Source organism: Coptis chinensis, chromosome 5, assembly GCF_015680905.1.
Source record: "Coptis chinensis isolate HL-2020 chromosome 5, ASM1568090v1, whole genome shotgun sequence".
NCBI classification, from domain to species: Eukaryota; Viridiplantae; Streptophyta; class Magnoliopsida; order Ranunculales; family Ranunculaceae; genus Coptis; species Coptis chinensis.
In genome coordinates, this window is record NC_141460.1 from 23,703,982 (window position 1) to 23,730,754 (window position 26,773).

Genomic DNA, 26,773 nt, shown 5'->3' on the forward strand with positions numbered 1-26,773 from the left:
ATGAACATGGGGACCGCCATGTTATTTGTACTCCTAAACATTATGGGAGATTGGCATTTTTCTCGCCAATGAGGTCGCTTTACGTTGTATATTGATTGCACTAGCTTAGGGTCATGCATTATTTAACATTTTAGGTTGTGTTATCTCCAGCTTGAAACGAGCTCGCACTTTTCAGGATCAGTATATACTTTTACCAGTCACCACTTGCAGGATCATGAAGACACATTTCCCACAGTTTGCAGCCACTTTTCATGACTGGGTCAAGGTAGATTCCATGTGCCCAGCAAACAGAATCATTCGCTCATTGTGGTTTCGTCAATGGAAGCGTCCCGCTCGATACCTGAAGCATGTTCGATGTTACCCAAAGGACGAAAAGATGAAGACCAATTTGAGGGAATCCGGAGACAAAGAATGGGCAGAAATTTAGCAGACTATTATCTATTGGCGCGATGCTAAGGAAATGCATTTCCTTAAAGAGGACGCCAGACCTTCACGTCCTGCTGGATGGTAAACTTAAGTTTTCCATTGTACATATATCTAGCTAAACCTTCTGTTTGGTGTGCTATTGTTTTTCATGTTTCGTATGCCTCATTATTTCGTGTGCTATGTTTAGTGTGCTATTGAACATTTTCTTGTTCTTTCTGAATAATATATTATGATCTCCAACCTCTCTGTTCCAGCAATCTAGCCCTAATTTTGCTCCACGGTTCTCGGTACTTTCTCTCTTTAATTATTGATCCTTCGAGGACTAAGCATCATTCGTTTGGGGGTGCTTTAAACCACAGTAGCAAAAATTAGGCATCTTGTAGCCTATATATAGTTTTTATTTTCATATTAATAATTGTACTTAGTGACAAAGTCTTGTTTCCTTTTCAATGATGAAAATTCTAGAAATCTCACATTAGTATCGAATTAGGATTTGTTTTTAAGAAACTTTAGATAATAATGTATGCAATAGTTTATACATCTTTTCATGAATATTCATGTATCTTGAGTATCATTGATTGTACATAGCGGTAAGTTTACGGAACCAACGGTTAGTTACTTAAACTATAAATCCTGTGAGAATCTAACCAAAAGCCTTGATATGAGTGATTTGTGTGTGATGACACAGAGGAGTAGTTTTTCCGATTAGAGGAAATTACGCATCTACTTACTTGATCACCACCCGAACCCTAGGCGAGAATTTAGGCCTTCTTTGGATCGACATAGCTAAAAATTCTTACCTGTTACAAATTTTACCACTAGTCACTCCACTGAACCGTTCATGAAACCTTTCACTTTCACCAAAAATTCCTTACCCATTTATTAAACCAAATAAAAGAACCTACCTAAGTGATGAGTATGAGAAATAAGATGAAATATGGAAAGAATAAAGAGAAAGACTTGTCCCAAATATAAGTCAGTTACTTGCTTCAGAAAAGGAAAATAGAATCATGTTCTTAAGCCTTATATATATAAAAAAAAAAAAAAAAAAAAAAAAAAAAAAAATCCTTAGTATCCAGAGGCTTAAGAACAAGGTTGGAAAAACTCAGTTAGAAGAAGGAAAGGAAACAAGGATTTCTCTAGTGTAAATATATGAAGACCCTATTCTCTCATACTCGTAAATTTTGATTATCCATTTCCATTTTTTCTTGTACACTATCACCTAAGCCCCACAATACCTAATAAAGACCTCTAGCTCAATTAGGAGTAGGGTGGTGTGATAATAAGTAGTAGGCGTGATTGATCGACATCGGCTCCTCACCGTCATTGAGATGTAAGGAAAGCGTGTGCCCACCGCATGGATCGGACAAAACAAAACGAGTGGAAAATTTTTGAGTGAATATGTGTTTCAACACATACCTGTGAGAACCCATTTAGGTATGCTCTCCAAGGATCCGAAACAACCCCTGCTAGTATATTTCAATGAAAAGTTCACTGCATGAATAATCATATGTAGATGTTTTAATTATTGAATATATATTAACTTGAGTTTCAAAGAAATAAATCCTCGTTCCCTACTAAGGAGATGTATGGATATCTGAGATTAATTTAGGAAACAAGTTTCTGTCACTGAGTCGTTGTAGTATAAATGAAGTTTGTGAGTATCTTTTCTGGAAAACTCTCACGAGGCTATAACTCGTCCACTAGGAAATTCCTAGTGGTTTAAGACCTTGTTGCATATGGTCAATGCAATCGCACTCTGCGAAACGAGAATTAGTTTAGGACTACACATTTTTGGCCACTTATCTAATTTAGTGTCTCTTCTTTGCTTGAGGACAAGCAAAGTGCTGTTTGGGGGTAGTGTGATAAGCACCCAAAAGTGTATTATGAAACCCCATTGAGACATATAAATTTGGTTCATTATGTGTTTAATAATCTTGAAATAAATATGTTTTCATACTTTTGCAGGTATTTGCAGTAAACATGGAAATATTGGTTAAACCTGCAATAAAGCACGAGGAACGATGTATATATGAATTCTCCCAAATCCACGTAGAAGCATCAAACTTCCAAAGCTCCTACCTCTCGAACCAGGACTCCGAATGCAACAAGAGAGCTGCTCAGACAATCAGGGCGATGAACTCTACGCATAGGCGGGAAGTTGTAAAACTGCCCAAAATACCGGACTGCCACTGGACTACACATAGACCCATTATGCGGGGCCACAAGATTGGATGAGTCATCAATCATGGAGCATGTCAAGACAAAGATAACAAATTATTGGTGCAAAGTTGACACCTTGCATGTAATAAATTAGATTAGGTGTTAATAGTGAAAAAAAGGCAAGGTGTCACTTTGTTTTAATGTGGTAGATAAAAATGAATCAATGTGGTTTGATAATTCACGTGGGAGGAAATGAGATTTCTCTCAAATGGAGAAGAAATTAGACAAATGTGGGGACACTCCATTTACTCCCTTGACTTATTTTCCTCACATGACATTATTTTAGTTCCTTAGTGAAAAGGAGAAGTGAGTTTTTAGTTATTATTGAAAAAGCTTGTAATAGTTTTAATGGAGGAACACTTGTTCTTCTAGAAAATAATAGAAGTGACTTTGGTTGTTCATCTTTCTTCTCTCTCTCTCTCTCTCTCTCTCTCTCTCTCTCTTGTGTTTTTCTTAGTTCATAAATCTTTGTCCCAAGGATCATGAGCTAACTTCCCTTTTGGGGAGTTAATCTAACTCATGTGAGGGTAAACCAATTGTTGTTGGTTTGGTAGGTTTAGGAAGAACAACTAACTCTACATCCTACCCCAAAATGGTAGTTGGTGTAGAGTTTAGTTAGGAATCAGGCAATGAGCTTAGAGATAAGTCATTGTTTGGTTTCACTTGCTAGCATGTATGAGCTCTTTAGTGAGCCATGCATGCTAGGGATCAAATCTATTTTTCCGTTAGGGACTTGTCTATGAGTCTAGGAAGAATCAAAACCTTTTTCAAATCAACACTAATGATAGTTTCACATGAGGAGGATTAACTCTCCAACTTCTCTTTCAAATTTCTATTTCGGTATTAAGAGCATATTTTCATTGTTAATGTTTTTATTAATGTTTGTGTAGGAAGGAAAAATCTAACATTTATATTATATCCTTACTCCTTAATTTCCCTTTATTGTAACATCTAATTTTTAGTTGTTCTAAGCTTTAGGTTAGTTCGAATCCTTATTCAAACTCTACGAAATGAAGATCGTGAGAAAGGAATCTTGATTGCTTTTACATTAATTTAGAGAGTTCAAAACTCTAAGTAGTGTTCTCCAAGCATATATCACTTAGCATCCTTCTTTGCAAGAAGGTACTTAAGGGCTGCATGGTCCGTGTAAACTAAAGTTTTAGAACCAACCAAATAAGGACGAAACTTATCTAAAGCATAAATGACAGCTAAGAATTCTTTTTCTGTAGTTGAATAATTTCGTTAAGCATCGTTTAAGGTTTTACTAGCATAATAAATAACAGTGGACTTATTATCTAGTTTTTGTCCCAAGACTGCACCAACTGCATAATCACTAGCATCACACATGAGTTCGAAAGGTTTAGACCAATCGGGAGGTTGTATAATTGGTGCAGAGGTTAGGGCAGCTTTTAAAGTTTCAAAAGCCTGCTTACAGTTAAAATTAAAATCAAAGATTGCATCCTTCAAAAGCAGATTAGTTAACGGCCTAGCTATTTTCGAAAAGTTTTTAATAAACCGCCTATAAAAACCTCCATGGCCTAGAAAGGCTCTAATATCTGCGGACGGTCCGTGGTTTAGGTAAAGTCGCTATCTTATCTAGTTTGGCCTTATCTCTTCGATGCCATCACTAGATAAAATGTGACCTAGTACTATGCCCTTTTCACCATGAAATGACACTTTTCCCAGTTTAAAAGCGAGGCTCTTTTCTTCACACCGTGTCAAAACCTTAGACAGGTTAGACAAGCGATCGTGAAAGAGTCTCCATAGATAGAAAAATCATCCATGAAAACTTCCATAAAGCTCTACCATGTCACTAAATATATGAAGCATAACATTTGGAAGATTCGGGAGCATTACAAAGGCCAAAAGGCATTCGTTTATAGGCATACGTTCCAAAGGGACATGTGAAGGTAGTCTTTTCTTGGTCATCAATATCAATAATAATCTGAAAATAGCCTAAGTAGCCATCCAGAAAACAATAAAAAGCATGACCAGCTAGGCGTTCGAGCATTTGATCTATAAAAGGTAAGGGAAAGTGATCCTTTCGTGTCATAGCATTTAACCGTCTGTAATCAATACAGATCCTCCATTTCATAGGACCTTGTGTGACAACATAGTCACCCTTCCCATTTCGTACCATGGTAACTCCCGATTTCTTAGGAACTACATGAATGGGGCTTACCCATTCGCTATCAGAGATGGGGTATATGATACCCGCATCGAGTAATCGTAAGACTTCTTCCCTAACCACCTCTTTCATGGCTGGGTTCAAGCTACGCTGAGGTTCGCGAGAAGTCTTCTCGTTATCCTTCAAATGGATACGATGAGTGCAAATATTAGGGTCAATTCACTTAATGTCGGCTAGTGACCAACCAATCGCCGACCGATGTTCCCTAATCACCCGGATTAAACGTGTCTCTTCATTCTTAGATAACAGAGAAGATATAATTACCGGATGACTACCATCCGGATCAAGTTAAATATATTTTAACTCTGGTGGAAGGGGTTTAAGCACTCGGGTGGAAGGAAAATCAATAGATGTTTCGTCGGGGTCCTCATTTTGCATAATGAATACTTGCTTAGGTAGCAAGGCTTCATACTCAATATGTGGAACAACCGAAGGATCTACAATTGGTGTGGACTCAAGGATGGTGTTGACTTCCTCTAAGTAGGAGTCATTTACAAAATCTGAAGTTCCAAAAGAAAGGAATTTGTACATATTGTTTTCGTGAAGCGTGTTGTTAAAATAATCTTGAGCTAAGCTCTCGATCATGCTAACCTCCCCATCTATAGCGAATCGGTAATTGTTTCGTTATTTTAAAACATTTACCTCAATTGTAAGATGGCCAAAAGATAAGGACATCTTACCATCGCGGCAATTTATAAGTCGTTGGCAGTTGCTAAGAAGGCCCTAAGATGATCGATGACAGAGTCGTTGGCGACTTTACGTATCGAGGATAACAAAATCAGCATGATAGTAAAAATCCACGAACCTTAACAAGCACGTTTTCCACTACACCCTTAGGATACTTAATTGACTGTCCGCTAATTGCAACGCGTTATTTTTGTAGGTTGCATTTTTCCTGTAGACCTATTTGTTTATACAAGTAATACGGGGAGTAAGTTAACACTTCGCCCGTGTCTAATAAAGCGGTCGTCGTGTGGGAATCTCCTAAGGTGCATTTTACAGTAGGACGACCAGGGTCCTTGTACTTAACGATTCCATTATTTTCGGATAAAGTTGGGAATTGTTCAGTTAGAAAGGCGTCTTTAGGTATGTTGGTCTTACGCCTAGTAGTGCACAACTCTTTAAGAAACTTAGCGTGGTTAGGGAGCTTTTTAATAGCTTCGAGAAAAGGAAGGTTTATTGTTAGATTCTTGAAAACGTTCCTAATCTCCTCAAAGTTTGTATCCCTGGTTAGCATGGCTAACTTCTGAGGGAATGGTGGTTTCGCTCTATATTTAGCGTATGGCTCGACTTGATGTGTTACCTTGGCTTTCTGTTTCTTAGTTTGTTGTTTAACTGGTACCTCTACAGTGGTAGGGTCTTCAGTTTCTACTTCGGTATCTAGTTCGATATCCGGTGTAGGGAGTACTGATGGGGTAACTATAGGCATAGTTACTTCATTATCAACCACTCTTCCAGAGCGGAGAGTGGTGATGGCATTTAGGTCACCTACTATTGTCGTTTCCGTACTAGTATTACCGTTTACCTCAAAGGCTGTGTTTGTTGTTTTCGGGTTTGGTATCGCTTGTCCCGAAACACGCTTTGGTTGGGCTTTCTCTTGGGCTAACTGTTGTATGCCCCGATTTATGGATTGTAAGATCTGTTGGTTTGATTGAGTCATTGATTGGAAAAGTTGTTGGGTAACTCTTGTATAAAGGCGTCCGATCCGGTTGTGTAGGTAGGTGTAGTAGTCACGGTGGTGCATTTCGAACTATCTCATGTTGATTATTAATGGGTAGGTTGTGATAGTTACTATTGTTAACCGGAACGATACCTCTATTGGTATTATAACTATTATAATTATTCTGACCTTGTGCTACACCTTGTCGTGGTTGCGCTTGGTTGTTATAATTATTATAATTTCCTTGACCTTGTCCCTGTCCTTGCCTAGGTGGAGCTTGATTATAGTTGTTTGCTTGCCTAACATTTTGGTTATTAAACCCTGGAGGTGTAACTTGTTGATTGTTTCACCAACTAAAGTTGGGATGTTGTCTCCATGGGGCATTAGGAATAGGATAGTTATTAATAGAGCAAACATTATCTTGCTCTAATTGTTGTTGTTCATAGGCGAGAGGACAATAGGAGTCAGGGTGCTCAGGACTCAAACAGAAATTACATGGGTTGGAGTTTACATTCATGACGGGAATAGGCTTTTGTTGAATAGAAATAGCCTCTACCTTTTTAGTTAGAGATTCGATTAAATTTTTAAGTTCTGGATCGGGTTTCATCTCAAACATACCGGCGGCCTTAACTGTTGAAGAAGAACTAGTAGAGTGTGGGATATCATCACTCCCCCCCCCCAATTGTTATTGTGTTTAGTTTGTTCTTCTAAAAATTTGTAAGCCTCCAAGGCTTCTTTACTAAGGAAACTAACCCCATTCATTATGTCAAGGACTTCTTTATGGTGATGTTGAAGTCCTTTGAAAAAGGCACGAACTAACGTGTCTTTTGCTAGATTATGGTGTGGACACTCTATAAGCAAATCGGTGAAACGATTCCAAGCCTCAGAAAATGATTCATGAGGGTTCTGTCGGAAGAAATGAATCTTGGAAAGCATCTCATCCATCTTTAGGGGTGGGTAAAATGTTCCATAAATAGTGAACAAGTTTAGCCCACGAGTCCACGAAAGTTAGGCTTGGGCGTTAACCAAGACAACGCCTTTATCGGCTAAGGTGAAGGGAAATACCCTCAGTTTAATTTGTTCCGCACCAACCGTAGGATGATGGAATGTTGTAAGGACTTGTTCAATCCTACGCATGTGTTGGTAAGGTTTTTCATGGCCTAAACCATGGAAAACGGGTAACAAATTAAATATGTTTGGGGGGATTCAAAAATCCCCCACTGGGTCTGCTAGAACGATGCAAGATTTAGGGCTATCGCTCAAGGCTTTGTAAAAGTCGGAGAGAGGAGTCTCTCTTTCTTCAGCCATTGTGTCAGGTGTGGTTGGTGGAATAGTAGTTAGAGGTGTAGTGATTGGTATACTCAATAGATTTGTTTGTTGACGTTGACGGTTAATTACGTTCGGTGTTTTTCTCCGACGAAACCTTAATCTCATGCAAGTCTAAGTCTAAACACGACAACAATCCAAACAATCTTGATATATTAGTATGAACCTCTAACTGGAGATGCGAGGTATGGAAGAAAGGAATACCTGATAGCGTCCTTTCTTCGCTTATGAATAGTGTCTTGTGTACGCGTGTTCAGTGTAAATAACAAGTTAGAACACTGAAAAACTTAAAAATCGAAGTTTGAAACAAACCTGTTGAAATCCGGGATTTTTGGCTAAGGGCGCAGGTGCGCTCGCATAGGGCGCGGTCGCGCTCCTTGTTCTAGTGACTTAGCGCGGGTCGCGCTCGGTATGATGGCGAGTCGCGCTCGGTCTGAGGGCGGGTCGCGCTCGTGTTCCAGACTATAGGGCGCAGGTGCGCTCCTTATAAGCCTTGGTCGCTTCGATTGTAATTTTGTCGCGAATTTTTCGACAAAACAGATAACCACAGTATGAATCAAACAAGGGTGGGTGGGTTTAATGGGACTTAAAAATGACTAATTCTACTATGAAAACAATGCTAAAGTGAACTAAGATGGCAGCGGCGCCATTTGATAAACCATAAAATGATTAATCTACCTATGAAATGAACGATGAACTCAAAACGTAAGTAAACTAAAACTTTCTAAGTGTCTATTTTTATCAAAGTTTCTACTCTCGAATCTATCGAAATAGAGTGGAGTAACAAATTCGTTCCACTCCTAGTGCTCTAGCATGGAATGTTTTCTAATCTAATTAGTCGGTCTTAAGTCTAATGAGAGCTTTACGAAGGGTGTTATACTACGATACCTATATGGAATATATTATGTTGAATTTAACTACGAATGCTATGGAAATATGATTGTTTTTGAATCTAGATAAAGGATTAGAGGGGAATTGAATCCACCTCGAATCCAACTTAATAACCTAGTATAGATTCTTGTATCTCGATTCTTACGTTCTTACGGCAAGAATTCGAGTTCTAATCCCTAGTGTTCATGGCATTTCTACCGAATACTAACTAGCATGTGAGGTCGTCTACCCATTCTCATGATGAATCACGACCTTCTAGATTGGAATAGATTCTACAATGCTTCTACACTATACCACTAAGTTTTCATCAAGGCTTCATCAACCCCTCTAATGGAGGTTTTAGCCTTGAATCATTCATAATCATTCCCATATGAATCTAAACTAAACATATTATCAAAGATTCGAAATTTACTAATCTAAATTAAACAATAATTAAATTCTAATTAACAACTAAGAAATGGGAACCAACAATAATTAAAACTAGATCTATAAATTGAGATGACAAAATCGAAATTAACAAAATAACTATTTTATTTATCTAATCAATCAAGAACAATGATTCAAAGACTTAATCTAAAACAAGAATTGAAAATGGAACTAAAACTTAATTAAAATACTGGAAACTAGATCTAGAATTATCTATATTGTTTAGGTCTAACTAGCTACCTTTAACAAAGAGCTAAGCTTTTCTTTTTATATGTCTAGATCCAAAAATCGTGCATGGGCTTGGAGCCATGTTTTGGGCCAGAAAATCAGGCCCAAAACCCAATTCTTTCAGTCCAAAAAGGCCTCTTCAGCTGCAGTTGGCTTCAATAGACTTTTCATCCACTTCTGTTCCTCTGATTGGGTCAAGGCTTAAACCATTGGAAAGCTCTTTCCGAGTCGGTCGTTTTGACATAAGGTAGGTCCAATTCCAAGGTCCGAGTCCAAAGATACGGCTTTCGGAAGTTCTGCTGACTTTTGGCTATTTCAGCCCGCGTCGACTTTTCAGCTTTTGACCGGGCTTTAGAAAGGCTTTGTCTTCTTGAATCTTGGCCTTTAATCACGGAACTCCTTAGTAACCGAACTTAGCTCCTTTATCTTGCTAAAGTGGCACATTTCTACACATAATGGACTTTGAAACCTGAAATGCATAAAAACACGTAATCAGTGTTAACTCTTAATTATTACTCACATAATTGGTCTAAAAGTATGACTGTTATAGGGTTAAAACTATAGTTTTGGGCTCTTATCATCTACTTTTTCTACTCTGATTGGGTCAAGGCTTAGACCATTAGAAAATACTTTCTGCACCGGTCGTTTTCACATATAATAAGCCCAATTCTAAAGTCTGAGTTCAAAGATACAACATGCGGAAGTTCTGTTGACTTTGTTGGTCTTTTTCTACCTGCGTTGACTTTGACTTTTCAATTTTGAATGGGCTTTAAAAAAAAGTTTTTTCTCCTTGAAACTTGGGATTTAACCATAGAACTTCTTTGCAACCAACCTTTGCTCCTTTCTCTTGCCATAGTGACATATTTCTTCACATATTTGACTCCAATACCTTAAATACACAAAAACACGTAAACAATATATATTAACTCTTATTTATTATACACATAATTGGTCGAAATGCATGTAATATTATTAAGGGGTGAAAACTACAGTTTTGGGCTGTTATCAGAGAGAGAAAAGGTCATTTAGGACATTGGAAGAGAGAATATGCGAATCAATTTCCCTTCAAATTGACTTATTTGGGTTACAAGTTTCAAATTTTATTGGGTCCCACAAAAATTACTTTTTCTTCAATGCGCAGTACTATAAATGTACTCAATGTGCAGTGTTCTGCACCGTCGATTTCGAATCTTTCATCAAAACTAAATAAGGGTAAAACAGGTAGATCAGTTGTTTAACTGGCTACACCAAGTTACCAAATCTGTGTTGGAAATAAAACATTGGTTTTGATATTGTAGAATAAAATTTGAAGCGATTAATATAGAAAGAAGGAGCACTGAATCTTCTTTCATAATTATTGACTGAATTGAATTGAAATTTTTATGAATGAATTCAAATCGCCTAAGGAAACTCTTCGGTTATCAAATCTTTTCTATTTTGCTCTCTTTGTATTTATCCTCATTCTTGCTATCTCTGTCAATTCAATTTCCAATTACCACAATCTCCATAACTCAACCAAAACTAATCCCCAACTCAATGGGTTAACTTGGATTTTGTATCTGAAACGAGATTTTAGGATTTCGTTTGTCTCTTTCTTCGTTCCAATCAAGGTCAGTTATCGTGCTTGATTTTGACTCAATGATGATTAAAAATGGTAGAATGAATCCTGTGTTTATTGTACCTACCACACACACAAAGTTTTGATGTCAGATGCTTTATGAGATGGTTTTTTGCTTTTTCCCTTCTGACTTTTAACTTTTTTTTTGTCAGATCCTACTACTTTTTACTTTTTAACTCTATTCAAAAAAGTTGTTGACATGGATTTTTTGTTTCCGTTTGATTTGGAACACCCCGTGGTCTAATTTAAGTCATGATGGACACAAGTGGTACATTCTCGACTTTTACATTGTTCAAATACTAGGCTAAATTTGGACATCCACGATACATATCAAGAAATTGAGTATCGATAAACATTCATATCCTTATATTTTGTACTATGTATGTAGGTATTCCAGGTGAATGCATGCATAAGAACCGATTGCAAGAGTATGCTCAGAAATCCAAACTGCCATTTCCGACCTATACTACTAAAAGCTTTGGAACTGTGCCATAATTTAGATCTTCTGTTTTGGTTAATGGGGTAAATTATATGTCGGTTGAGACATTTCTACAAAAGAAAGAGGCGGAAGAGAATGCTGCTAAAGTTTATTCCACTGCATTCAAGCCTAAACACATCCATAAATTTCAAAGCACTTATTTACATTCTGGAAATGGGAAAACAATAGGGATTTACATTATGGACCCAAAACATTAACACTTGCATAAACTAGTAAGATGATAACGATAGTAACCATCACATCTACAAATATCCCAACATTACACAAACAAGAAAAAGAACCCCCCACAACTAAATTGAATTATTTTCTTCCCAATGCCACCGAAGAAGCTGCCATGTTACACATTTTCAAGACAAACTATCTCATGAAGTGTTGTCTGATGAATCTAGTATAACATCTTTTAGCTGTTTAAATTTGAGCTCCAGCTTAAGACAGCACAAATCCAACCGCCTCATTCTTTGGCTCTTATGTGCAAGGGCCAACTCTACACTCGCAAATTAAGGGAACAATTAATAAATACAATAAGAATGTCCATCTACACACAATATACAGATGAAACTTGACAATGAATACACTTTCTCCACATACTAATAAAGGTAACTAATGGTTCTGGCTGCAATGTAATGACCATAAACAAAAATGAAAATAACTAATGTACAACTGTCGATAATGCAATATACCTTAGCAATAACTACACCAAGATATCTCATGAAACAATGTCATTGCCAAACTCGACAATGAAAATATGAAAATAAATAAAAAGCACTGTCGTCATAATATAGTGAAAATGACCTTCTTAAGTGCTCGCGGAGGGAGGAATTCTTGTGGGGGTTGTTCATCATGGAAAACAGGGCTCTCATAATATCTGGGAATGTCAAACTTAGAAAGCAACTCACAGGAAGACACAAAATAATCTAACTGCAGAAACCGCATCTCAAATGCCCATTGCGCATGGAACTAAGTCGAAAGTAAACCTCTTATAACAACATTCCTTTTGGCATCACCATTATCAAACCTCGCATAAAAGACCTTGCAGAGCATTTGTATGCGTCTCAAACTTTCTTTACTGTCAGGCTTACAGTCTTTATTTATCAATGACATGCCCCGTGCATACTCATGATAGGTTGCACACAATTTGAAGTTGTCCATTTTCAATCTCACCAAATCCAACTCCAAACTCTCCAAATAGTCACGTTTCATTTCTAAAACATACTTAACCAAGAATTTAACATCAAATCCCCAATACGTAAGCAAATCTAAGTCACTCACAATATTGGAAAACTTTCCACTCTCAACAGTCATCATATTCAAAGTCAGTTTGTACAAGTAGTTCACTGTGACAATGAATATTTCCCACATGTGAGCTTGGGTGTCTAAATCCACATAGTGAGGTGATTGTGGATGACATTGTAAGAACAACCTAAAACAGTTACTGTTCACCATACCAACAATCTCTTTTGAACTCTTACCCACCAGCCAGTACTTATCAAATGTCCCTATTTTAACATGCCATCTCCACATTCTGTTTGCCCTAAATCTACCCTCCTTCCTCCTATAAGATTCAAGGTCATTTTCATATTTGAAATCCACCACATCCATTACAATATGACAACCACAAAATAAGCTAAAGGATAGAGGACAATGAAACATAATTAGGATGACAAGTACTAATGGTATGAACTGAAGACAGATCCCCCAACTGAACAACAATAAATAGCCTAAAAGAAACACAGGTCATTCCTACTTTCCCATAACTCCCTAAGCATCATTATACTATAGATATTTGTCCTTCTCCTTCAGCCTTTTAACTTCCCAGAATCTCATCAGTATGCGTTGATGTCTAGCATGAACATTTTTGTTGAAAAAAGTACTTGATTTGCCTAGACTAACTTTCTATCCATTCTTACTCTTATTTAGCACCCCAATGCTTTTCATCCAAAGAAGCGATTGCATTGAAATCCACAAATATTAACCAAGGACCAGGAACTAAACCAGAAAAGCTACTAATTGATAGGGTTATATACTAAAAGCATTACTTTTGTAATAACTCTAATTCTTTATATTTTGAATGAGAATCATATGGGCAAATGTTATGCATATTATATATGTTATTAGTTATATGCATGTGTCTAATACTTTATGTTGTAGATGATATGGTGTGAACACACAGAAGATCATATCATCAGTACCTTATAAAGTATAAGTAATCGTTCACAACCTAGATGGATTTGGACAAACCATTGGTATGGTTGTAGTATAATATGGTATTAGTCTATCTTGACTATAGGATTACACTAGTACACTTTGTGTGTATTGAACAGGACCAAGTGAGGTTGTTTCTCTTTATACTGACTATATAAGAGAACAAACACCTCTGTTATTATGGATGCTTGTCATTTTAATCCAGATATAATAACGGGCACTTATATGCATTGTACATTGCTTTAAATCATCAATGAGTGAGATTCATTTGTGAATAAAAAACTCGATGGATTTGGTAATGACATTGTATGTATGGTGTGTTGTTGATTATAGAAGGAATTCGTGACCCGCAGGAAGTCGGGTTGATGATGTCCCCTTGAGGAGCTCAAAAAGATTGTCATGTGAACCCTGCAGGTGGATTTATTCTGACATGACAATGAGGTTGAGTGGTACTACTCAAGGACATAAGAAGTTGATTAATGTAGTTGTCAGTAACTTGACTTAATTAACGGACATTCGATATCTTAAACAAGGGGAGATCAACGAGCATATAATATGGAGCCTATAAACGCTGACACGTAATTTGGGATTAGGGCGCTAATGCAACAATGGCCTTTAGTGGAATAAGGCATTTGTTGATGGACTTGGGCCGTGTGTTCTGGGCTAACATGGGAAGCCCAAGCCCGTCAGGAGGCCCAACCCTAATTTCTCCTCATGGTCCCTACTGTAGCCTATAAATAGAAACCTTTCTTCTTGGCCGAAATTCACTATTCACTGGATTGAAAAGAAAGGCAAGGAAAGATAGATCCAAAATTGGTTCTAGCTTTGTGAGAAAGAAGGGGGTTGGTACATCGTTACCCACACAACGTCCAATCTATTGAAAGGAATACAACAGAAGATCAAGAGGTTGATTCGGATTTCATAGCTATTGGATTCTCAGAGTCTTCTCAACCGGATTTAAAGGTATGTTTTCCAATCCAAAATCATGAGAACCATTAATTCCGCTGCGCATGGTTTTCACGGTTTGTAGAAATATTCATTATGAAATAACAGTTCTTACACTAATATCATCCCACATTACTTTCCTCTTACAAGAATAATGATTACCATATACAAAAGTAAAAAACCATTCTTGTGCCTATCTCCATCAAGGACAATGCTCTTCAATAACCCTCCAACAACTAATGAGGACTTAAAACTACAGTCCCCATTATTCACAAACTTGCTCAACCCACTCACTGGGTCCTCGTAGGTGACAAGCCTATCCAGAACATCATCACCACTCTTGTCACCTGGGGTGAACTCCCTGATGCACTTTTGGGCTACTAGCTCAGCCTCACCAACTTTCTTCTTGCCCTGGGTATCAGTAGTACCCACATCAATAACCAACTCCCTTAGATTCATTTTCTTGGAAGGAGCCCGACTAGAAGAAGTACGACCTTTTCCATTACCAGGTCGTTCTTCAGACTCAGTTCGGGTCCTCTTGGACCCCTCCGTCTCAACCAATTTAGAGCGCCTTTTCAGATTAGTCCTCCGGAAGGGAGCAGGAGCATCACCAACTCCACCAGTGCTCCCACTAGCACTACCACCAGCTCCACCACCAACACTTCCACCAACACAACCAGGTCAGCCACTATCGCCTCCCTCAGATCGTCTAAGAGTAGAACGGCTACCAGTAGCTCCTCCAGCCATTCTCACTGCAGAAGCAAGTTGCCTCTTGTGACTCTCCCTCTCCATCTTAGGATCCGAGCTAGAATCAGAGAAATCAAGAACAAGCTTCCGAACCCTCTTCTTCTGCTCAGTTTTCTTCTTATTAATCTTCGCACCGCCTCGTCCCTTGAAGTAATGGACAACCTCCTCCAACAAGGATGATTTCTCCTCCCACGTCAGCCTCGCAAACTTTTCAATCACCCCAATAGACATACGACACCGGATTACGACCTCTGCAAAACAAATCAATATCAGAACGTCATCATATCAAAACAAAGGACCTACGACCTACAATGCAAAACGACCCACATCAAATAAATGACCTACCATCAGTTTTTACACTATAATTCTCCACCATACATCCAGGAGGACAATAATTTCCCACAATCAACAGAGGCCTACACCACTACTCCTCCTTACTCACACCAACAATCACCGGTGATTTGCCTTTCATTACTTGAAAACTAAAGTTCAAAGCAGAAGATATTTTCACAGTGAAATGCTCTAGAATGTCAAACAAACATATGTTATAACCTCTGAGTCTTAACAAATACAGCTCGTGAAGCACCCTCCAACTATTTTCCACAAGTTGCAAGGGTGGCTTACCACAGAAGTTCAGAACTTCCAAGGTCAGACGTGAGAATGGCAACCTCAACCCCACCTTTAGTTGGCCATACGTAATCACAACCCCACCATCTCGAGGCACGTAATCCAAGCCAAACACATTCTTCTCACCACTCAGGTCGTATATCATCAAGTTGGGGCTATCAATCTCAAACACCCTTCTTAAGTCCATAAAGTTATCAAACACCGATCTACTTACCACTTCCTCAGTCATCGTCTCCAATGAAGAAGACGAAGACACCTCACCTCCACTACGAACCCTAACTTCAACATCTTCATCACTTACAGTTCTCTCTCTCCACTGATCAATCTCCACTTCCCCACTCAAGTTATCACGAGTGATCGACATTACTAAAACAGAAACGAAACAAAAGATCAAATTTTTTAAGATGAAAAAGGTCGCACCTGAAGACGAAAACTCAAAAAGTTTTTTGCTTTCTTTCTCTCAGCTTTTTCTTCTATGGAAATGATAGAGTGAAGAAACAAAAGACCGTTTTTCTCTAAAACCCTTCAGCTGCACAAAACCTCAAGAAAGACAAAACATTTGGGTTTCCCACACAACACAATCATAACTTCGCCCACAAACCGCCATGATTTTGGGTTCATGGGTCAGATCAACTATTCTCGCACTTTTTCCAAACCAAACAAACCAGCTGTCAGACACCTATGGTAAAAAGCTTTGTTTTATCTTTTCTTTTCACAACACAGCTGTCTAAACAAAAAAAAATAATAAAATAAAGGGGTTGTGTAAGTACCCTCCGTTCTACATTCATATCACTACATCACACGTGTCCACAACCCATGTCGTATCTCCATCAGCTAGTACCACAGGACCAGTACGTCATAACGACCCAGCCTCAGGTCGTCCCAAATTTTAATTACCCCCAGCCATATATGGAAGCAAATCATCTAGCACAATCTTGGACCTCAGTCAATGCACAATTCAAGGAGACATTTACTTTGTAACATCAGGAGTAATGGAGAATCATCAAGATAGCAAGCAAGGTGGATCTACACTTGATAACGGCCTGGAACAAATAAGGAAAGTCAGGTCAAACATCTATAAGTAGAGAGAGATGAACTACGTAAGGCTTGATTCAAGTTTACCCCAAGAAACTTGATAGGTAGGTAACTCTTGTCCCAAGCAAGAGTGAAGCCATTCCCTATCAAACAATACATCAGGTCGTAGACCCTAAATACCAAACCTCTACAGTCTGCAACAAGTATTTGTTATCTCCTAAAATTAACACCCGATCTATTTACATGTCTTTCAGCAAGTCTTTCATGATTTCAGCATCTATCTCAGCTCCTATACATTTTGCCTCCAAAGCATTCATTGCCTTGAAACTCCTGTATACAACCCCCATCAGTTTTCTTTCCTTATCATAGCATACTGCTTCCGGTGATCCTGTCATAAGCACCATCAAAAAAAGTCTTATCCCAATCACTGTAAGAGACTTCCCCTATACTATTGTCAGAGACATTAAACAGTATACCATTGTCAGAAATGCTTGTAGGGATACTAGTGTCCTCAGACATCGCTTTAAGGACCTCAACAGTCCTTCTTCCAACTTTCTCATACATTATAAAAGGCTGGGGTGCCTTTTTTTCAAACCATAGGGCATTCCTACTTTCCAATAACTCCCTAAGCATCATTATACTGAAAAAAGCACTTGATTTGTCTAGACTAACCTTCTTCCCAAAGGCACTATAATACTTTTCTAAAATCTTCTTTAAATAATCAGCCTCCCCCAAGGTAACTTTACTATATATAATGAAATCATCCGCATAGAGGAGGTGGGAGATGGGGGGGGGGCTTTTATTAACATTAAAGCCAAACAGAAACCCTTTGCTTTTAGCTTCCAGAATCATCCTAGATAGAGCTTCAGATACTAGAGTATGAACAAAGCGTGTTCATCCCTATTGGAGCTATGAACAATGGATGTTCATAGCTCATGACTATGAACAATCATTATTCATAGTACAATTGTGATATGAACAAAGAATATTCACAGCTCATGACTATGAACAAAGAATATTCATAGTTCATCACAACAACATTGATTGTTCATAGTACGTATAGTATGGACTATGAACACTCATTATTCATAGCTATGAGCTATGAACAATGAGGTTCATAGCTACCGAACTATAAACAATCACTGTTCATAGTCCAATTGTGATATGAACAAAGAATCTTCATAACTCATAGCTATGAACGATGTGTGTTCATAGCTACCGAACTATAAACAATCACTATTCATAGTCTAATGTGATATGAACAAAGAATGTTCATAGCTCATAGCTATGAACAATGAGTTCATAGTCCAATTGTGGTATGAACAAAGAATATTCATAACTCATGACTATGAACATTGATTGTTCATAGTACGTACAGTATGGACTATGAACACTCATTGTTCATAGCTCAACGTCCATTTATTTAAAAGACCATAAATTATATGTCGGTTGAGACATTTCTACATAAGAAAGAGGCAGAATAGAATGCTGCTAAAGTTGCTCTGGAATCTATATTGAAGAACGTCAAAGATGAAGGATGTCCAATAATAGATGAGGTGTGTTGCATGCATGTGTGTGTGTGTGTGTGTCAATGTAACTTAGGTTATATAGTTTTTATTATTTGTTTTTGTCACTGTTGCAGGATATGACCTATTGCAAATCCATCCTTAATGAATTTGGTTTAGAAATGCCTATTTATTCAAGTACCCAGTCAAATTATCTTATTCCAGTATTCATCTCAACTTTGGATTTCCATGGTAAAACATATACTGGTACTCCCGCTAGGAGCAAAAAGGTGGCAGAACAAATGGGTACACATTCTGTTATCAAGTTAATTTTAGGTAGTTCTTTATGTTTTGATTCATGTTGATTAGATTTGTGGCTACATGTATTTTACTTTAACTACCTCTTAGATGATATTATCATGCAATTAGACTTGTTTGTTGGAGTGCTTTGAGTCTGCTTATTGAAGTAATTTGAAGGTATAGAGGTGGGATCACTTCTATCTTAAATCATCAAATCCAAAAGGAAAGTTTTTGATCCATTACCCAAATTCAGTATGAACGCAATGTTGCCAATGGTTCCATGTTCAAAGAAATCTACACAAATTAGAGATGGCCCAGAAATACATTTGGATATCCAACCCTAAACACATGCATACATTCTGAAACACTCATTTACATTATGGAAAACATTAGGGGAAAACATTACAGACCCAAACCATTAGCTCTTGCATAAACTAGTCAGATGATAACGCCAGTAACCATCACATCTACAACTATCCCAACTCCAATCTCACCAAATCCAACTCCAAACTCTCCAACAGTCACATTTCATTTCTAAAACATACTTCACCAAGAATTTAACATCAAATCCCTAGTATGTAAGCAAATCTAAGTCACTCACAATATTGGAAAACTTTCCACTCTCAACAGTCATCATATCCAAAGTTAGTTGGTATAAGCAGTTCACTATGACTTTGAATATTTCCCACATGTGGGATTGGGTGTCTAAATCCACATAGTGAGGTGATTGTGGATGACATTGTAAGAACAACCTAAAATCGTTATTGTTCACCATACCAACAATCTTTTTAGAACTCTTACCCACCAGCCAGTACTCATCAAATGTGCCTATTTCAACATGCCATCTCCACATTCTGTTTGCCCTAAATCTACCCTCCTTCCTCCTATTTCAAGGTCATTTTCATATTAGAAATCCACCACAGCCATTACAATATGATAGCCACAAAATAAGCTAAAAGATAGACAACAATGAAACTTAATTAGGACGACAAGTACTAAAGGTATGAACTGAAAACAGATCCCCCCAACTGAACAACAATAAATAGCCTAAAAGAAACACAGAGCATTCCTACTTTCCCATAACTCCCTAAGCATCATTATATTGTAGATATTTGTCTTTGTCCTTTAGCCTTTTAACTTTCCAGAATCTCATCAGCATGCGTTGATGTCTAGTATGAACATTCTTGCTGAAAAAAGCACTTGATTTATCTAGACTAACCTTCTGCCCATTCTTACTCTTATTTAGCACTCCCCCCCCCCCCAATGCTTTTAATCCAAAGAAGTTATCGCATTGAAATCCCCAAATAATAACCAAGGACTAGGAACTAAACCAGCAAAACTCCTAATATCATCCCACACTACTTTCCTCTTACAAAAATAAGGATTACAATATATAAAAGTAAAAAACCATTCTATACTAGAATTAACATTTGAAATTTTACCTGTGATATGGTTCAAATGTGCTCCCAGAATTTTCTCTCCTCCAGAACTTCTTTCAGATGTTTCCACCTCTTCACTATCATCCAACCCTGTATCAGCAGAGTGCTCTATCCTAGCATCGCTCTCATAGTCCGCAAATTCCAAAGTAGGATCCCCATAAGCAAAATAGGGTGGATTATTGGTATAGATCTTTTCTTCAGATTCACTATACTCCACAAAGTCATCTCCTCCACTATCATCCTCCCCTCCACTTTTACTCTGTTCCATGTACCTTGATTTTGGTTTATTCCTGCTAGCATTGTCTGAGCCCTCAGTACTTGACTCTATAACCACCACTTCTCTTGCTTTGATCTCTATTCCTTTTTGATATTTAACCCTCATTTTTGTACCCTCTCTTACTTCATCTTGCTCATCATACCCTTCCATCTTCCTATTGTTTATCTGTTTCGCAGTGTTTAGCTTTGACTCCTTCTTTTTCTCTTGTAAACCATCTTCCCAGTGTTTTCTAATTTTTCTAGCTTCCCTATCATCCACCTTTTTCATATTTTTTGCTCACTCTACCCTTACTTCCTTGTTGATCTTGTGGAAAAATGTCCCTTACCTTCACCATTTTTCTCTTTTTTCGTGCGCTTGGTATGCCTTTAGCTCTAATAACTCAGCTTCATTGAAATCTAGAGGACGCTTGGAACTTTGACTGTTCCCTTCGAGATATTTTCTTCCAATGAGATTTCTAACCCAAGCCAATTATTCGCACTGCTGTCAGGGTAGGCTTCCACCTTGAGCTCCCCTCCTCTGCCAACCTCACAATTTCCCACATTTTCCAACACTACTCTCTCTCTTTCTACTGCTTACAAGCTCCGCAGGTAATTCTCTTGAAACCTCTATTTTTTTTTTTTTTTCCCTACAAATTGCCTTCGTGTTGCACACACAACCCTTAAACAGTAAATAAAGAGTCTGAGCTCTCTCGGTCTTGTGTCACCCTAGTTTTGCAAGGGTGAGCACCTACCCCCTCAAGTTCAGCTATTGTGTCCATCCTTGCATCCGGTTTATGCTCTACACAATCTTGTACCCATTCCTCCAGATGTAGCCCATCCAGAACAGCTTCAAACCTTGATTTTTGCATCTTCCAAACACGAGTCTGACTCTTCATGGTGCGAATACATACCCACCAAATTGATATTGATTTTTGCATCTTCCAAATACAACCACCCATTACTACTACTGAAAGATTTGAATCAAGGTACAAACAATCGAATCGTGAGCTCTAATTTTGCAGCAATTAAGGTAATTTACGATAAATTTTGAACATTTTATTGAGTCTATATACACATATAGATGATTTTGCAACTCATCTAATTTTGAAATGTGGAATTCTTGTACTCTTTTTTTTTGAAGTACGAAATCAACGTATGAAGAAATAGTCGAGGAAATATGATAGACTTTGTTTTGTTTAATAATGTTGCACACTTGTTCATTTGAGTTGCTATCAATGATGCTTCCCTCTCCTCTTTTTATTCTTTTTGTTGGTAAGTCTGGATACTCTATGGTATAAGAATTTGAGCTATCACATATCTAATACGAGTATTTGCTGGGAATGTGGTGGGCATGGTGGTAGTGGCAGTGATGGTGCTAATGCTGGTGTTGGATCTGAGGTGTCATGTGGAAGTAGTGGAGGTAATGAAAGTTGGACACTATTCATTGGTCTCTCTACTACATAACTCATAATAGAAGCAGACCCAACACACCTAAGACAACATATTGGTAGGCAATAAGTTCATGTCTTTCCTTGCCACCATATTCCAGTTTCATGAAGCATGTACTACACTACTTAAAACCTGACATAGTGATCTTTTATCCCTCTTTTTGCATTTTTCTTGATCTTTCATTGATGTGAAAACTTTTTTGTTTCAACTCTCCTGAATTAGTATATATTTGAGTTGTTGACCGCAGGTTGAATGTCAGTTGTGTGATCAACTTGGAAACTTAGCTATTGAGTGCCGATTTATGTGCTCTCCTTGTAAGGAAGCTGCATGTGATGGTATCCGATTGTTGGGCATATCGCACATAGCAAAGAATCCGGGAAGGAAGTACTTGAAGTTCCAGCATTCGACATGTAGAAGTTATCTGCAATGGTTGGATAAAGCTGTTTTGAAAAAAATATGGGATGGATCAAGCTCATCAACAAATGAATGCTTTAAGTGTGGTTAACCAGGCCATTGGATGGCAGAGTGCCCTTGGGTAGATTGTCATTTCATTCAAAATGATTGTAAGGAAAGGAGGACTGTAAAAACTACCGAGAATGGATTAAATGTTGGAAAGAAGTACTTGAAATGCAAAAGCTGCAAGGGATTTGAATGGCTTGAAGATGCACTGCAGAGGGAGTCAAGAAAGAAGAAAACCACTTTGACTGCAGAACCTATCGTTACACTAAAACTGACTCTGTCAGAATTTTCAAAACTCAATATAAATGGATGAACATGTACACAAAATTGTATGTAAGGCTAATTCATTGTATGTAAGACTAGTTCCTCCCGTGTATTCCATTTGAAACTCAAGTCGGTTTACTCCCTTGTATTTTTTCCTTAGTTAAATTAATTTCCTTAAGTTTGTCAGAAATTTTCCTTATAAACTAAGGAAACTCAATTATGTCAGAAAATTTCCATCAATTTTGAGTAACTCTAGTCAGTTTACTCCAATTTGTTGTGGTTATGGACTTTTGGTTTGTGTTGGATTATTTGGGCCTATTCAATTACATACCCTTCTATCAAGTAGACTATGAGCGAGGCAATCTAAGAAGGAAAAGATGGAATTAGATAAGTATGTCATCGAGCTCCAAGTGCAAAATGAGTTGACGAGCCGAGTTGAGCTCGAGCTATTAGTAGCACTAGACGAGTCGAGCTTCATCTTCAATATTAAGCTCAAAGTCTAATTCGAGTCAAGCTTCTGCATGTGTGAGTCGAGCTTCAATATAGCAAAACTCGACTCGGGTACTCGGGTAGCTCGGTGGCCAGCCCTATGAATATTATTTGTTCATACCACAATGGACTATGAATAATGATTGTTCATAGTCATGAGCTATGAACATTCTTTGTTCATATCACAATTGGACTATGAATAGTGATTGTTCATAGTTCGGTAGCTATGAACTCTCATTGTTCATAGTCCATACTATACGTACTATGAACAATCAATGTTCATAGTTATGTTCATAGTCATGAACTATGGCCATACGAGGCAATAATTCGTAAAACATCTATATCGGTTTGCTAAAAAACCGGCATATATCGTCATATTTCGTGGCAGTGCAGGTCTATTAAATAATATATGTCATACGTCAAAGTTATGTCACTCCTTGTGACATAATACATTGACTTTTCATATTCGGAACTCTACTGCCGAACATACACATTGGTACGTGTATGGTACCAACAGTGTCATACCCCAAACTCCAATCTCACATTTGTCTCTGTTCGACTCTTTAGCGCCGAACAGAAGAATTTCAACATATGTGATCCACACTGGCAATAGTTTGTACAATAGTTAAATGGAAGAGTAACATGTATGATGTATCTGATCAAAACGGTGAGTGGTTCAAACAATTATACCTAGGTTATATGATCCCTGGCAATTAATCTGTAACCAAATTTGTTTACCCTCTTTTGTTTGTATTTTGAACTTTTTAATCTTTATTTACTGGACTAAGATCAAGTGCAAACTTTTAGTCACTTCGAATGAAATATTAGCAGAGCACAACAATTTTGTTCTCCGTTCAGCTCCGACATATGTCAAAAGCAGTGTCATACTCCACTGACATATCTCTACCCAATAACAATTACAAGCAAAATTAGTTGCATCCACTATATAACTTCCTCTAATAACTTATGCAGTTTAGCAACATTAAGGATCTTGAATGAACAAAAAGAGCATAAATCCCAAAAAAGAAAAGAGGCAAAATAACAACATTCACAACCATTCCTGCAGTGGTGTGTTCCTTTAGTAAATATTTTACATGAGTTCATGCAGCTACCTAAAATTTAAATTTAAGTAGGTAATTGTTAGATGTGATCACCTACGTGCTTGCATGTTCTGATCAAGTAACATATTCATGTAGTGACAGCAAAATATTCATCCATATTACACACACAGTACATAACACGACACATTGAAATTGGAATGGTACATATCCCAACTTCAATCCTACTCCATAGTCTTCGAAATATATTACATGGACAGTGCGACAAAATACGATATAACATACATCCCTAGTTTCCAAAATCATTGCATCCACATGTTGAAGTTAATAAGAGTTTTCAAAAGCACATGATGAGGGTCCCCAAACTTTCAAAACTTCCCAAAGTTATATATTGTCCAGCTGTGGTTGTGATTTGTTCAACTTGGACATCACCATCTAGACGACAATTTTATGCTGGATATATGGCATGTCCGCCTGCAAGTTGGCATATACAGTCAAGCAGAGTCAAAATGGATGTGTGAATAAAGAAAACCATGGTGCTTTTAAACAATTAAATTAAGTAACTACCTATGAAAAATCTTCGGGGAGTTTGAGACCATCCCAAAGCTGCATATAATTCATCAAAAGGACTCCACAATCGAATCTACATAGAGACAGATAGTTTAGTAATTCTACAAGCCAATGTTGTTGTTGTAAATTTACACTTGAAAATTGAGATTACCCATTCAGCTGTTGTGGAACATTGTTGATCAACTGTTCAATCTTCCAGTCTTTAACTGTATAGCTCCCAGCAAACTCATCACCAAGTAGAGAAAGGATGCAATGCATGTAGGTGACCTAATAAAGGAAACACAAAAGTAAATCATGGCATTGGATAAACTCATAATATATTGTAAAAATTATGATCACATAATTGGTCATTAGCATATATCGTACCACTAATCTCTTCATTGATTGCTCCCCTCCAGATATTCGTGCTAGACTAGTTAGGGAATCCAGAATGACAACCCTCCTCTACTCAGGTGCAAAGACGTACATCCACCAATGGCAGTTGTTCACAACTAGCACGAACCACTACACACTCACATCGAAATGTAATTAGTTGAAGCTTCTGCTTTGTAGTTAAACCTATATATCAAATTATATTCAATTATCTTACACTATACCACATCATGTACTGCAAAATTATCTTACCAAGCGATATTCGTGGATCGCCCGTGATTCTTCTAGGAGGTCAATATTCTCTGGTTCAGTCTCTTACAAAATATTTTGAAAATTGAAAACCATGCATGGATGTGCAAAATAGACATGAAGAGTGAAAATTGGTCAGCAAGTAGTTAATATATATATATATATATATATATATATATATATATGGGCATTCATCACTATAAATTACATCCCTACTAATATCACTACAGTGCTTGACTATTGAGTCCATGTCTAATTTATTCTCACAAAAATTGATTTCTGTTTGATACCTTAACTGCAGGCTCCCCCAAGATCATGGCAGGATAGTAGTAGCTCCGTCCTATGGTGGAAGTTGAATGTTTTTCCTTGTCATTTAGGTACGCACACCAAGCAAAGACTATCTGCGACAAATATAAAAATAGGCACCAAATAATTATTGTATTAGAGTAACGCTAGTAGTTTAAAAAGAAATAAATCGAACATTAATTGCGGTGATCAATATACAAAGCTTGTCACGCCAGTATTCCCTAGCAGGCATCTGAATGTACTTCGTGTCTCTTGCCACCTTGTGAAATGCACAATGAAGTCCCTACAACCAAGAAATTAGGGAATTTGAATTGGTAGATGAGATAATTAACGTTTAAAAAAAAAATCAGAAAGAGGAGACCCTTGACCTCGAGTCGGCAGACGGTGAAAAGATCCATCGGAAGAAGTTAGCTTCTTCAGTAGTCAATGACTTGTGTGGCTTCAACCACTCCTTCTTCAAATTCTTAAAAGGAGAATCTTCAATATCAGTGCCAGGTTAAGCCTAGAAAAGAAAACAAATTTTAATGTTAATTTATCATTCACCTAAATAAAAATATTTTGTATATGGCCAAGTAAGGATACCTCCACATCGACAACCACTTTCATTTTCATTGCAGACTCTGGAGGTGATTTAAATAGTTGTCTGCCTTTTTTAACAAAAGGAGGAATCTTGAAGTTTTCCTTTACGTAAGAAAAGACACTTATAATGTTAATGTCACCTTCCAATACTGGTGTCCCTTTGTCTTTAACCAATTCAGAAAATTGCTTTCTCTGCTGTGTAGACTCTGCCATCAGTTGAGTAACATCTTCCACCAGTTCACAAACCGCAGCACCTAAAACACCTTTCACTTCTTTCAATTCGTTTTGGACTTCCCTCAACTGAGCTTGAACTGAGCTGACTCTATCATACATGTTGTATGTTTCAGTCCTCACTTTGCGTTGCTCTGCATATTTGATGCGGAACATGTAAAAAATATAACAACACTAGTCAAGATAAAATATTTATGCCATATATAC